General features: G+C 36.3%; 1 protein-coding gene across 1 annotated transcript in view; it reads right to left on the bottom strand.

Annotated features, from left to right (window-relative positions):
• The window catches only part of LOC140159567 (uncharacterized), a 158127-nt gene extending 145070 nt beyond the window's left edge, over positions 1–13057 (bottom strand). The window contains exon 1 of the mRNA XM_072183059.1: positions 12971–13057. The gene's annotated coding sequence lies outside the window, so the exon portion shown is untranslated. The remainder of the gene's footprint in view (positions 1–12970) is intronic.
• Between the last annotated feature and the right edge of the window lie 933 nt (positions 13058–13990).

Here is a 13990-nt window from a genome sequence, read left to right as displayed (position 1 = left end):
CCCCAAACTAAGGAATAGCCCACCAAAACTCAAATCGGGTAGCAATTCTAGGGTTTTGCAGGCCATTCTTAAGAATGGGCAGCAATAATATAGTATAGCCTCCGAATCTTGGGTTTAGCCAAGCAAAACTCAAATCCGGGTAGCTATTCTAAGGTTTTGAAGCCCATTCCTAGGAATAGCCCGCAAAACCAGGGTATAGCCCCCGAATCTGAAGTTTAGCACGGTGAAACTCAAATCGGGGAGCAATTCTAGAGTTTTGAAGCCTATTCCTAGGAATAGCTAGCAATACCATGGTATAGCCTCCGAATTCTAGGTTTAGCTCGGTAAAACTCAAATCGGATAGCGATTCTATGGTTTTGGGCTATTCCTAGGAATAGCGAGCAAAACCAGGGTTTAGCCGCAAAACCCTAGTTTCGCTCCCCATTCCAGGGTTTAGCTATGGAAACCTTGAATCGGGCTTGGAAACCCTGAATCGGGTCTGAAAACACTGAATCAGTTGTGATTCCGCAATTTCGTGACCTTAAATATTTGTAATATACGGTGTGTCGAACAGCATGTATGATATGCCAGCATAATTATTCTGCAAGAATACAAGAGGTCATTTCTATGTTTAAAAAGCATGCATGCATGTTTGTTCCTATTTGTCATTAGTGTATTAATAATATCATCATCATCATCATCATCATCATCATCATCATCATCGTCGACATCGTCATCATCAACATCAACATCATCGTCATCGTCATCGTCATCACCATCACCATCATCATCATCATCATCATCATCATCATCATCATCATCATCATCATCATCATCATCATCATCATCCGTCATATCTAATTGCAATTACAAATACAACTGCTGAATTGAGCTGAAGTGAAAATAAAACAGTCAAATTGTATTTTGAAAATAAATATTGTTTACACTAAAAAACAGGGAGGGTGTAGGCCTTATCATAATTTTATGACACAAGTATTTATTTATAAATAAGAAAGAAAGAAAGAAAGAAAGAATAAAAGAATAAAAGAACGAACGAATTAAATAAATAGCAGGCCGTCTTGTCAGTGAATGTAGTGATAAACATGATAAAAACAATATCGTGAAACAATCCAACAATTCACTTCATGTGTTAAAACATGTATTTTACTCGATTATTTACTAGGCATGGCTTTTTGATTGGGCATGGCCATCCACATAGTAAGGGACGCACCATTAGATATTATCGGGGGGGCTAGGGAGTTTGGGTCAGGCAGAATTTTTTTTTTGCCGCCGAAGGCGGCTGAAATTTTTTTTTCGCTGGCTTTGGAGGCAAAATTTTTTTTTTCGCCGCCTTCGGCGGCGAAGTTGTATTTTTTCAATTTTAATGTATACCTTTATACACAGCTGGGTAGGGGAAAACATTTTTTTTTGCTCATTAATGAGGCAAAATTTTTTTTTTTTACTCATCAGTGAGGCAATTTTTTTTTACTCATCAGTGAGGCAAAACTTTTTTTTCCAAAAACTCCCTAGCCCCCCCGATAATATCTAATGGTGCGTCCCTAACGTCATAACATTCATGACACTACAAGGTTAGTTAATTTAAAATGACATTTGCAGAATTTTACCGTATCTCGTATTAACATTTGAAGTCCTTCGGCTTTACGAGCAAAACTTCTTTTCAGCTGCGAATCCGGGGTTTAGCGGCACAAGTGTATCATTATTGAGCAAAACTGTGGTTTTGCTGCCCATTCTTGGGTTTAGTCACGAAACCCTAGATTCGCTACAGAAACCTGGGTTTAGCGGCACAAGTGTATCATTTAGCGCGCCAAACCGTGGTATTGCTACCCATTCCTTGGTTTTGGGGAGCAAAAACCAAGAATTGGTCGCTATACCTGGGTTTCAATAGCCCATTCTTGGGTTTTGCTGGCTATTCCTAAGAATGGGCTTCAAAACTCTAGATTTGCACCCCGATTTGAGTTTTACCGAGCTAAACCCCCGGGCTAAACCTAAGAATCGGGCGCTATACCCTGGTTTTGGGGGCTATTCCTAGGAATGGGCTTCAAAGCCTTAGAATCGCTACCCGGATTTGAGTTTTGCCTTGCTAAACCCAATATTCGGCGGCTATACCATAGTATTGCTGCCTATTCTTAGGAATGGACAGCAAAACCTAGAATAGCTACCCGATTTGAGTTTTGGTGAGCTATTCCTTAGTTTGGGAGCAAAACCAAGAATGGGCTGGCGAAACCCTGGTATAGCGACCGATTCTTGGGTTTTGCTCGAAATGATACACTTATGCTTCCATATGCGTGGGAGCTGGTAGCCTAATGGATCAGGCGTCCGTCTAGAGATCTCAAGGTCGTGGGTCCGAATCCCATGCCGGCACATTCCATTGCGTTTATGGAAGCATAAGTGTATCATTTCGAGCAAAACCCGAGAATCGGTCGCTATACCCGGGTTTCGCAGCCCATTCTTGAGTTTTGCTCCCAAAACTAAGGAATAGCTCACCAAAACTCAAATCGGGTAGCTATTCTAGGGTTTTGCTGTCCATTCCTAAGAATGGGCATCAATACTATGGTATAGCCGCCGAATCTTGGGTTTAGCCAGGCAAAACTCAAATCCGGGTAGCTATTCTAAGGTTTGGAAGCCCATTCCTAGGAATAGCCCGCAAAACCAGGGTATAGCACCCGCATCTTGGGTTTAACTCGGTAAAACTCAAATCGGGGTGCAAATCTAGAGTTTTGAAGCCCATTCCTAGGAATAGCCAGCAAAACCCAAGAATGGGCTGTTGAAACCCAGGTATGGTGACCAATTCTTGGGTTTTGCTCCCCCAAACCAAGGAATGGGTAGCAATACCACGGTTTGGTTCGCTAAATGATACACTTGTGCCGCTAAACCCAGGTTTCGGTAGCGAATCTAGGGTTTCGTGGCTAAACCTAAGAATGGGCAGCAAAACCACAGTTTTGCTCGATAATGTTACACTTGTGCCGCTAAACCCCGGATTCGCAGCTGAAAAGAAGTTTTGCTCGTAAACATGGTAAAGCCGAAGGACTTCTAATTATGTTAATACGAGATACGGTAAAATTCCGCAAATGTCATTAATGCTCTGCGTGCTGGCCACTGCTTTCCGCATAAAAAGTCTCAAGTTTTGAGATATTTTCTCAAAATATCAAGAGCTATCTTAAGAACCGCTGAACCAATACTAGGCTTGCTTGTACTCATTTCAATGCAGTTTTCATGCCTATGCCAAATATGATCATGAAAATTTACGGTTCTGAAATTTTTAAATTTGTTTTTAAACTTGTCGTCTGAAGTCGACTCAACACCTAGACTTGACACCCGCGTGGAGAGGGTTAACTAACCTTGTAGTGACATGAATGTTATGACGCTACCATAAAAAGTGTATTAAAAAGCCATGCCTAGTAAATAATCAAGTAAAATACATGTTTTAACACATTGAAAGAAAGAAAAAAAGAAAGAAAGAAAAAAAGAAAAAAGAAAGAAAGAAAGAAAGAAAGAAAGAAAGAAAGAAAGAAATAAATAAATAAAGAAAGAAAGAAATACCTGTGTCATAAATGATTAGGCCTACACACCTCCCTGTTTTCTAGTGTAAACAATATTTATTTTCATGATGATGATGATTGCGGGCTATTCCTAGGAATGGGCTTCAAAACCTTAGAATAGTTTGGGGAGCAAAACCCAAGAATGGGCTGGCGAAACCCGGGTATAGCGACCGATTCTTGGGTTTTGCTCGAAATGATACACTTATGCTTCCATACACGTATACCGTTACGGTATCAAATTGCGGAATCACAACAGATTCAGTGTTTTCAGACCCGATTCAGGGTTTCCAAGCCCGATTCAAGGTTTCCATATAGCTAAACCCTGGAATGGGGAGCGAAACTAGGGTTTTGCGGCTAAACCCTGGTTTTGCTCGCTATTCCTAGGAATAGCCCCAAACCATAGAATCGCTACCCGATTTGAGTTTTACCGAGCTAAACCTAAGATTTGGAGGCTATACCATGGTATTGCTAGCTATTCCTAGGAATAGCCTTCAAAACTCTAGAATTGCTCCTCGATTTGAGTTTCACCGTGCTAAACCGAAGATTCGGGGGCTATACCCTGGTTTTGCGGGCTATTCCTAGGAATGGGCTTCAAAACCTTAGAATAGCTACCCGGATTTGAATTTGCTTGGCTAAACCCAAGATTCGGAGGCTATACTATAGTATTGCTGCCCATTCTTAGGAATGGCCTGCAAAACCCTAGAATTGCTACCCGATTTGAGTTTTGGTGAGCTATTCCTTAGTTTGGGGAGCAAAACCCAAGAATGGGCTGGCGAAACCCGGGTATAGCGACCGATTCTTGGGTTTTGCTCGAAATGATACACTTATGCTTCCATACACGTATACCGTTACGGTATCAAATTGCGGAATCACAACAGATTCAGTGTTTTCAGACCCGATTCAGGGTTTCCAAGCCCGATTGAAGGTTTCCATATAGCTAAACCCTGGAATGGGGAGCGAAACTAGGGTTTTGCGGCTAAACCCTGGTTTTGCTCGCTATTCCTAGGAATAGCCCCAAACCATAGAATCGCTACCCGATTTGAGTTTTACCGAGCTAAACCTAAGATTTGGAGGCTATACCATGGTATTGCTAGCTATTCCTAGGAATAGCCTTCAAAACTCTAGAATTGCTCCTCGATTTGAGTTTCACCGTGCTAAACCGAAGATTCGGGGCTATACCCTGGTTTTGCGGGCTATTCCTAGGAATGGGCTTCAAAACCTTAGAATAGCTACCCGGATTTGAATTTGCTTGGCTAAACCCAAGATTCGGAGGCTATACTATAGTATTGCTGCCCATTCTTAGGAATGGCCTGCAAAACCCTAGAATTGCTACCCGATTTGAGTTTTGGTGAGCTATTCCTTAGTTTGGGGAGCAAAACCCAAGAATGGGCTTGCGAAACCCGGGTATAGCGACCGATTCTTGGGTTTTGCTCGAAATGATACACTTATGCTTCCATATGCGTTTTGTTTTTTCAAGTTGGGATGTGTGCCGGTCGGGATTTGTGTTTATTTGTTGTCTTGTTTAATTGTAACATTTTGGGTTAGTAAACTATTCTTTCTTTCTTGTAAATTATAAGTTTCCTCTCGTAGCGAGCAGTCGTTCCCCATTATGTTTATTTGTTCCCGTGCAGGATGCGTAGCCCCATTACCTACTTCACTAACACATAAAAAAGTATTATTATTTATAAGTAATATGCGTGCCCGCGTTCCGGATATTCTTTTAACATGAGCGGAGTAGAAACATGTTTCTTTTACATATATGACATTGTATTAATCACAAGTCTCGACGACGTTTCCCCTTGTTACATTAAAGGCGATTATCAGCCAATGAAATTTTACACTATCACTTATGATATCATCTCACACTCTCCTGTTCACAATCGCTTTCGCTACTCTCTCTATGACTATCACGTATTTGTTATTTCGTGGTTATTGGGTGTTTAATTGTACGGTTGGTTCCTGCAGTATACTGGTTTCCTATTTCAACAAATTGATACAATTAGTGTTACCACTAACAGGTAGCCATAAAATTGCTATTAAGAATTTAAAGTAAAGAACTTAACACTCGTGGTAACCGCTTTTAACGTAATTAAAAAATAAAATATATATAGCTACCTCACGAATTGTTATGTAAAGGGGTTAATTGGCGAAGCATCGATGTTATATTAACAGTTTACCTGCAAGGCATTTTGGTACTTGGTATCAATTGAAAAAGGTAGACCAATACCTATTCAATGATACTAAATAAACATACATGCAACATCGATTTTTGAAAATAAGATGGATGGTAACACCTCTTTGGAAAACGGTGTTGCAACAAAAAAGGCTTGAGAAAGGGGGCGTGCAGGTTCACTCAATGTGGCCAATTTTAGACATTAATCTGTATTGTATCTTTAAAAGTAATGATGATAAGTATATAAACGTAATCATTTGTAGAGAGAAACTGCAAGGAATCCAACTAGCACGGCAGGTTTGTAAGAAAAGCGCCAAGTTTGATTTTCTATACCAATTTTTTTCGTCCACCATAACAACTTACCATAAATTGCCAAATCGATGAAAATTACCCATAAAAAACAAACCTAGAAGCAGCTTTCTCCTTTTTTTGAAAAATTAGGACCTTAAACCGTATTTATACCTCAAAATCAAATTTGAAAAAACAAAGTCAAATTTTGATACTTTTTAATCTAGTGGACTTGTATTAAAAATATACAAATAATACGGATTGGTTTAAATCCCACGACAGACGCTAATATCTTTTTAAAAAGTAATTGCATTTATAGGTCATAAGCACAATCTGATAAGGTTGAAAAACGAAGATAGCAGTTATTTTATCTTTCTTTATTCCACCCGGGGAGAGTGGAAGCTAGTGGGAGGGAAAATGAGAACAAAAAAGAGAACACATTTAAGCTAAGGTAATGTCGTGTTCTTACTGTCAGTAGTTAATATTAATTTCCTCATAAACTTGACAGAGTGACGAATCGAGAATAAATCGAGAATCGAGATATTGAAATTTTGATTTAGACGAATCAAGTGTAAGCGACAAATTTGCTGTATTAAAATGTCCACAACTGTTTTATTTGATACCAATAGGTAGCTATAGGTATATTCTATCCAGTGATACTAAGTACAAATATACCCGATGATTTTGATATGGCGTAATAATGTGAGTGTGCCTTCGCAAAATTGGGAAATCCCAGAACAATTAGGCCAAAATTGTTATGGACAAAATTGTTATGGACAAAATTGTTATGGACAATATTCATTACAACTCCCCATTTCACCCCTGGGTAGAGAGAGGCAAGTAAAGCGTCTTACTTAAGTGCATAACACGATGACACCAAAATCACAAAAGTGAAGCCTATGAAAAGCTACCTAATCGGGCGGTATAGGTGACGAGAAATGCAAATTTTTCAACATTACTGTAGTTTGGATGTGGAAACTTATTCCTATGACTTAATTAATTAGGTTTCAGCAAAACGAATGTCGCTAGTTAGAAATTCAAAACTTAGCTCAGACGACAAACGTTATGGATACTGGTGCAATTCAGTTTAAGATCCAAAATTAATCAAAAACACGCATTGAATTTCAAGCTACTGAAAGTCCTATTTTGTTTGTCACATTTACCCTACATGTACTTTGCCCACTGAGATTTGACAATAAATATTCAGAATTTGAAGTATTATTTTATCATATAAATCCTGACTCAAAGAAAAACAAAGAAATAGACATCCATCTCGTATTGGGTTGTTGAAACATATCACACCAAGGGAACTTGTTAATGTTCCACCTTTCAAATTATATTGGCCACAAGCTAACTATATAAACACTTTTAAAATTGCTCAATGATGACAAAGCGTCGCCACTCAGATTTCATGTCAAGATATCAAGAATCAAGAAAAGAAGAAAAAAAAATGCAATCTATACTCCAATTCCAGGTTCCCGATCAAATACATATTGTTCCCAACCCCGATTAAATAACAAAATACAGTCATATCAATAGATAATAAAGTCATATCAATAGAAGTTCAAATAGAAAATGTTTCCAAATTTTATCACTGTCTAAACTATAACCAATAAAGAAAAAAATACAAGAATTGTTTACATCATTCTAAAGAAACAAATGTAAAGAATGGAACTATATTGATTGTCGCATAGTCGGCTATTTATTTTTGAATTTATCCAGTTTAAGGCTAAAATCCGATTAAAAAAATTTCTTTAGAAGCGGAATGAAATCAGGAATCAAGAATACGCATTGAAGAAAATAAAGTTGTAACTTTCTTGAAAGTTCTAGTTTTCACAGTCATGCTACTTCGTCACTGATTTGACAATAAATATTCCGAATTTAAACAATCAAAGTGACCTCAAGTATTTGTATATCAATTCTGTCGCCCAAAGAAAAAATAAATAGAAAACCAAATCTCGCATTGGGTTTTGTGAACACCTCACAGGAAATGGACTTGTTAATGGTAAAACCTAAAATTCAAATTATATTTTACCTTTCAAGTTAGCCGCAAGTGGACTATATAAAACAAACGGTAGTACTCGTGATTGTATAGAATAACTACCTATATTTCAAAAATACAATGAATAAGACATGAATATGTCCACCCATATGTTTGTCAGATTTGTTAAAAAATACAAAATATTTTACAAACATGTTTGCCAATTGATAAAAAGCAAAAAACATCAGTGCTGAAAACAATATATGTGACCGTACACGGCGAATGAACCGTAAATTCCTCCCCCGTCAATTTTGTTTTATTTCGTGTTTAGAAAATATAGATCATAAGCTTTAAAATGGTATATTATTTGACTTCAAACGATATCCAGCAGCGGGGTTATGGTTTGTTGAACTTTGCTCCTTCAACAAAATTAGCTTTTTTCATTTCTACATGTGTCTCTTTTTCCACATTGCTGGCAATAAATATCAAACAGTCATAATTGGCGGTCATTTCAAATCATCCCCAAGTCAACGAGGTTCACAAAAGTTCTCTCATTGTTAATTGTTGGTTATACATACCTATACAAAATACAATGCCAGTGGTAACCCACCACTTGAACAGGATTTAGCCAAAGCAAACAAAGACCAGAGCTATTGAAATTCTATAGCCATCTAAAGTAGAAGCTTATTATCATCTTCAACAATAGGATTATTGATTGGTGTTTGACTATCAAAATGAGATACATGTCGCGCCAGCTAGATGTACCGATGAATACAACCTTCATGCACATGTTACACTGTAACTCAGAATACAATTTAGGGAATTTACGGCTTACTCGTGCTGTACGGTCACATATAGAAGGAAGGACCAGTCTATTATGTGATAGATGGACAAGAACATTGTCAATATTCGCACACCCTGGATATTGCTTTCAAGCTTAGATCATTGTAATCTGTGTTCTTTATGCTTTCTAGCAATGTATCCTTTTATATACCTGTAATTGGTACATTTATTTCAAAACTTTTACATACCTGTAATTGGTACATTTATTTCAAAACTGACTGTTTTCATCCATGAAAATAGCATGTCACAAAAGAGAGTCGCAACTTACGACACATGGCATATACATTTTGTAATTGTAACTATGGGATTATATTATCGCAGCATGTGCGCAGATGTGTGTCTCATAACAAAAGATGATTTATTCTATTCAAGTAGAGCTTCCAAACTGAAGTGAATTTTAAATAGGCATGGTGCTTGAATGTAATAAAAATTTCAAAAACTAGTAACAAAGTTTTCCTTTTGATTCATAATAAGACGATTAATAAAATTAATAAGAATCCTTAGAAATTTACATTTAAGATGTACTGCAAATTGTCCTCCTAGAGCATACTTTATTAGAAAAAAATAATAATGTTGCAACCTGCATCAAATTGGAGGACAAATAGTGTCAAAATATTGTGTAACTTTAAGGAAATCAAGGCTTTTACTACCCTTTTACTTGATTGTTGTTGAACTGGAAAAAAATCGGCTATACAATCACATCTATTGAACACCATGTCTAGGAATAGCCAAGTTGTGACCAATAACAACAAACGTATGGATACTGGTGCAAATCAGCCTATTGGGGCCGTTTGGTAGTATTGCATTTGTTTGAGGTTAAAGACCACCAATAGGCCTGGGCGATACATTGAAATACGACGAGGAACTATTTGTTGTCATGGCATTCGAAAAAACTGCATTAAAATCGCTGAAATTGATCAAGTTATATAGCCAAAAAAGTACTTTGTAGGGTGTGATGCTTCAGAATGGTATATTTTCTCTCATTATTTGACATTTTTGTTGTAATAGTACCAAAATTCATACGCACGGCTTCGGTTTTTAGTAAATATTCGCCATATATCATATTGTAACTTCCAGCTTCGAGGGCGCACTGTCATTTTAAGGTGTTTACGGTTCAGTGCGTTAAAACAAGAAAAGTCTCAGGTCAACCTATGTTGAATTTTTGATCATTTGGCATCTAAATCATATAGTTTCACCTGATATTAGTGGCATTGAACTGTGAGAGTTCTGAATATGAGAAAATTCCACCCGAAATTAGGCATTTTCCCATTGAAACCCGTGTAATACATAATTAGTGGTATTTAACCTTGAGAATGCATAATTTCTTTCTCTCACAGTGTTTCTTTAGATCCTAAATGAATTAAGAACACGCACTGAAATTCAAGCTATAACTTAACTGAAAGTTCTTTTTTGTCACGTTTACCCTACTTTGTCCACTGAAATTTGACTATAAATATTCAGAATTATATTGGCGAACTATATAAACCCTTAATTGCTCAATGATGGCAAAGCGTCGTCACTGAGATTCCATGTCAAGACATCAGGAATCAAGAAAAGTAAAAAATATTGCAACTATACTACCAATTCCACGTTCCTGACCAAATATATTGTTCGCAACTACGATTAAATAACAACAAAATACAGTCATATCAATAGATAATAAAGTCATATCAATAGAAGTTCAAATAGAAAATGTTTCTAAATTTGATCACTGTCCAATAAGGAAAATACATGAGAATCGTCAACATCATTCTAAACAGACAAATGTAAAAGAATGGAACTATATTGATTGTCTCAAAGTCGAATATTATCTTTGAGTTTGTCAATCCAGTTTATAGGCTAAGATCAGATTCTGTTTGAAATTAATGTGATTTGTTTCGGCACAATTTAGTCGCATTGTACATTGCATTTTTTATTTGAAAAATCCATAAAATGTTCATTTATAAAATGCCTTTCATTTTTGCTCTTATTATGTTTCTTAAGAAGCGGAATGAAATCAAGAATTAAGAACAAGCATTGAGATTCAAGTTATAACTTGAAAGTCCTAGTTTTCATATTTATGCTACTTCGTCACTGATTTGACAATAAATATTCTGAATTTCAACAATCAAAGTGACCTCAAGTATTTTGATTTCTGTCGTCCAAAGAAAAAATGAATAGAGGTTTGGGTTTTGTGAACACCTCATAGAAAATGAACTTGCAAATATTTAAACCTAAAATTCAAATTATATGCATTTCAAGTTGGCCGCAAGTGAACTATATAAAACACAATGTAGCACTCGTTATTGTATAAAATGCTATACCTCTATTTCAAGACATGAATATATCCAGCCACTTGTCTGACAGATTTGTTAAAAAATACAAATAAAATATTTTACAAATATCATATGTTTGCCGAACAATTGACAAAACAAAAAGCAAAAAATATCAGTGATGAAATGAATATCCTATATATTGTAATTATTCAGAATATTTACAAGAACACTGTCAAGTTTATCCTTTTTATGGAGTCTTACCACTTGCTCCTACAAAATGAAAACACCTGATTTTTTTAAATATTTTTTTTATTGCATTTTGTGATAAACCACAGTAAGTGACTTTATGACAAACATAATTTGGGGTAATCGTAATTATTAAAATAATTTTACTTACAGTAAAAGCTTTGCATTTCTAAATATTTTTATTATCTTTAGTGCTATGCTAGACTCGTATACCATGTTTTCCCTGGGTTTCAAGGAAGAACAGATGATTAATTGTGTTTTCAACTGATTGAGTGTCCCACGTTAAATAAGAAATAAAAAATAAAAAAAAAATATCACAGTCGATTTTGGAGAAATAAAATTCTGGAGAAAATAAAAACTCGAAATTATACAGATGTTTATCAGAAGTGAGATTCAATAAATAGTCATAACAATGTTTATATTACTCGTGAATGAAAGTACAATTTTATTATTGAAGACCTGAGCGCAAGAAGTTCGTAAGTCCACTTGGCCCCTCAACATATATACACTAAAGTTACGTATAGTTTCTCAGGGTTTGATAATGTTCCAGGGTCAAAACCTCATGAAAGGTTGTGAAAGATCTGTTTTGGCCCCTGAACATGTATTAAACATTATCAAACTATAAGAAACTATACGTAGCTATACAAGTTGAGGGGCCAAATGGACTTACGGTCTTCTTGCGCTCAGGTCTTCAATTCTGATTCGGGATCTATCGGTTTATTGAGAAACCTCGAGTAAAAAATCTTGAGCAATCATGGCAATTAGGGAGCTATAGTAAAACCATAGACCAAAACAAGGATTGGATGTGAAAAATCTATTAACTGTGCAAATTAATACACCAGAGTTTATGTATAAATAAACTGAAGTATGTGGAAGTGAACTACAAGGAGAAGTCAAGTACTTTGCTTGTGCATAATCGTATTTTGAAGACGAAAAAGTTGTAACAGTTTTATTATTATATATTTACCATACGTAACACTCTATCATATTTTGATCGAATATAGATGACAATAATGTGAATAGATGTTAATTGGAAGGTGACGTGAGCAGGTGCAGATTGGTGTTATAGAACGTGTGTAAGAAAGTACATGTGCTCTATCTACTCTGCAAACATACATTGCTTTTATATAATTCGTATCATTTATCAGAACATATATTGTTTAATTACCTATTACGCTAATTTATAATTAGTGAGTGTAACCATATACCGACGCACTTAAAAAGAAAAAGGAAAAAAAAAGGAAAGAAAAAAAAAGAATGTTCTTATTGTCTAGGTATATTTACAATTCGTGTGTATAGACATAGTCATACTCGTGGTTATTGTTATTGGATGCTAAATCTAAGATTGTGTAAAAGCTGTATCAATAACGTTTGGGTGCCTGGCGTTGGTTTGGATACCTGAAATTGAGGAAGTGGGGTGTCAGAGAATGTAATTCTTTCTCTTGCCCCGGAGATATTTAGATATTTGGACCTTCTTTGACAATTGTTGACAATATTGTACAATTACAAATTTTGCCCCCCCTCTCTAAAAGTAACCTTTCCCCTGTCCCCTCTAAAAACAAAACTCTTGGTGGCGCAGGGAGAAGGAGGGAAAAGTATGACAAGCGGAAAATAAGTCAAAAGAAATTACATTTAATTGACTTACCTACTGGTCAGAGTAAATCCCGTTTGTAAATCACATATATAGTCAATTAGAAGTCCTTTCAGTGGAAAATAGTTCCTCTTTAAGACGTTCCCACATCTGTAATTCAAAAAGTAAAGGTCCCGATTATGATAAAGTGTCTATAGTAGGTTCCCTCAAGATACAACTGACTCTAGAACATGTGCATCCCAGTATAATGAACGAGTCCGTGACGGTGACGTCATTCGTTCAACGCAGACGCATAATCCCCATTATCGACAGCGATTGCAATCACAACGGTTGCTGACTACTTAGAGTTAACATCCATCCGTATATTTCCTCCGTCTGCCGACACACGTGCGGTAGAAATTGTTTGATGGAGTAAAAGACGAACACTCTCTTTCTGGTTTAGTTACCGGCTATTAACTACATCTACTGCGCAGCACATACGTGTCAATGTCAAATTAAATATTCAAAACTTTGGAATATTATGGTCTCTCTATATAAATCAGTGTGTATCGCCCGCTTAACTATTGAGCTGCTACAAAGTACGCATTAACCTAATGTGAATTACGTACAAATCTTGTTTTCTTGTGAATCGATGACTTTTTGTTTCTAAAGGTACACTACATCATATTCTATTAAGTAATCACATGTGAGCACCACATCTTTTTAAGTAATGCTTCCTTTGCCAAGTTTCCGGGTGTTGTAAACCCACGTTAGCACTAGGCGTTTGTTTCTTTGTCTTTGTTCGTGGGTTGCTTTGGTGGGTGTGTGGTTATGTCTGTTTGTTTGAGTTCCTTGTTTGTATGTTTTTGGTTTTGCCTGATGAACAGAAGTTGAATAAAATTCTTTGACCTCTTTGTAAACTGCAAAGTGTTCTGTAATATATGTAGAGTTGTGTTTTATGAACCTTTTTTATAGTTCTTCTGACAAGTTTAAAAAGTGATAAGTACCGGGTACCAATCTCAGCTTAATATTTCATTCACTGCCGCAATACATATTTATTTTTAGCATCAAGATGGAAAGTGAGAGGTTATTCGA

The sequence above is a fragment of the Amphiura filiformis genome, chromosome 8, assembly GCF_039555335.1.
Source record: "Amphiura filiformis chromosome 8, Afil_fr2py, whole genome shotgun sequence".
Taxonomy (NCBI): Eukaryota; Metazoa; Echinodermata; class Ophiuroidea; order Amphilepidida; family Amphiuridae; genus Amphiura; species Amphiura filiformis.
Note: the sequence above shows the minus strand (reverse complement) of the source record. Positions and strands in the feature narration are given on the sequence as shown.